Source organism: Camelina sativa, chromosome 14 (genome assembly GCF_030686135.1).
Source record: "Camelina sativa cultivar CO46 ecotype springtype chromosome 14, ASM3068613v1".
NCBI classification, from domain to species: Eukaryota; Viridiplantae; Streptophyta; class Magnoliopsida; order Brassicales; family Brassicaceae; genus Camelina; species Camelina sativa.
The window spans coordinates 22,806,170-22,808,401 of NC_141893.1; positions in this window are offsets into that span (position 1 = coordinate 22,806,170).

Sequence of the window (2,232 nt, forward strand, 5' to 3'; positions counted from 1 at the left end):
ACAAAATGGGTAAAAGTGGTGTCTAAACACTCCAAATTCAACCCGAACTTTTATAATTAGTTCAAAGAATTGGATTGTTACATATTTTGACCCTAGAAAGAGTAAGATAGCTGTTAATTGCTTCGAATCAATGTTTTCTCTTGGTTTTAGCCTGTTTTCTCAATTTAAGCTTGTTTTGGGATAAAACGGGTTTAATTGTTGTCTAAACACTCCAAATTCATTCCGAACTCTTATAATTAGTCAAATTCATTGGATTGTCACAGATTCTGACCCTAGAAACAGTAACAAAGCTGTTTACTGCTTCGAATCAATGTTTTATTTCGGTTTTAACCTGTTTTCTAGGTTTAAGCCTGTTTTAGGATTAAACGGGTTTAAGTGTTGTCTAAACACTCCAAATTCATCCCGAACACTTACAATTAGTCAAATGCATTGTATTATCAAACATTCTGACCTTAGAAACAGTAACAAAGCTGTTTACTGCTTCGAATCAATGTGTTCTCTCGGTTTTAGCCTGTTTTCTTGGTTTAAGCCTGTTTTAGGATAAAACGGGTTTAAGTGTTGTTTAAACACTCCAAATTCATTCCGAACTCTTACAATTAGTCAAATCCATTGGATTGTCACACATTCTGACCCTAGAAACAGTAACAAAGCTGTTTACTGCTTCGAATCAATGTTTTCTCGGTTTTAGCCTGTTTCGGGACAAAATGGGTAAAAGTGGTGTCTAAACACTCCAAATTCAACCCGAACTTTTATAATTAGTTCAAAGAATTGGATTGTTACATATTCTGACCCTAGAAACAGTAACAAAGCTGTTTACTGTTTCGAATCAATGTTTTCTCTTGGTTTTAGCCTGTTTTATCGGTTTAAGCCTGTTTTGGGATTAAACGGGTTTAAGTGCTGTCTAAACACTCCAAATTCATCCTGAACACTTACAATTAGTCAAATGCATTGTATTGTCAAACATTCTGACCCTAGAAACAGTAACATAGCTGTTTACTGCTTCGAATCAATGTGTTCCCTCGGTTTTAGCCTCTTTTCTCGGTTTAAGGCTGTTTTAGGATAAAACGGGTTTAAGTGTTGTTTAAACACACCAAATTCATTCCGAACTCTTACAATTAGTCAAATCCATTGGATTGTCATACATTCTGACTCTAGAAACAGTAAGAAAGCTGTTTACTGCTTCGAATCAATGTTTTCTCTCGGTTTTAGCCGATTTTCTCGGTTTAAGCCTCTTTTGGGATAAAACGGGTTTAAGTGTTGTCTAAACACTCGAAATTCATCCTGAACACTTACAATTAGTCAAATGCATTGTATTATCAAACATTCTGACCCTAGAAACTGTAACATAGCTGTTTACTGCTTCGAATCAATGTGTTCCCTCGGTTTTCGCCTGTTTTCTTGGTTTAAGCCTGTTTTAGGATAAAACGGGTTTAAGTGTTGTTTAAACACTCCAAATTCATTCCGAACTCTTACAATTAGTCAAATCCATTGGATTGTCACACATTCTGACCCTAGAAACAGTAACAAAGCTGTTTACTGCTTCGAATCAATGTTTTCTCGGTTTTAGCCTGTTTCGGGACAAAATGGGTAAAAGTGGTGTCTAAACACTCCAAATTCAACCCGAACTTTTATAATTAGTTCAAAGAATTGGATTGTTACATATTCTGACCCTAGAAACAGTAACAAAGCTGTTTACTGTTTCGAATCAATGTTTTCTCTTGGTTTTAGCCTGTTTTATCGGTTTAAGCCTGTTTTGGGATTAAACGGGTTTAAGTGCTGTCTAAACACTCCAAATTCATCCTGAACACTTACAATTAGTCAAATGCATTGTATTGTCAAACATTCTGACCCTAGAAACAGTAACATAGCTGTTTACTGCTTCGAATCAATGTGTTCCCTCGGTTTTAGCCTCTTTTCTCGGTTTAAGCCTGTTTTGGGATTAAACGGGTTTAAGTGTTGTATAAACACTCCAAATTCATCCCGAACACTTACAATTAGTCAAATGCATTGTATTATCAAACATTCTGACCCTAGAAACAGTAACAAAGCTGTTTACTGCTTCGAATCAATGTGTTCTCTCGGTTTTAGCCTGTTTTCTCGGTTTAAGGCTGTTTTAGGATAAAACGGGTTTAAGTGTTGTTTAAACACTCCAAATTCATTCCGAACTCTTACAATTAGTCAAATCCATTGGATTGTCATACATTCTGACTCTAGAAACAGTAAGAAAGCTGT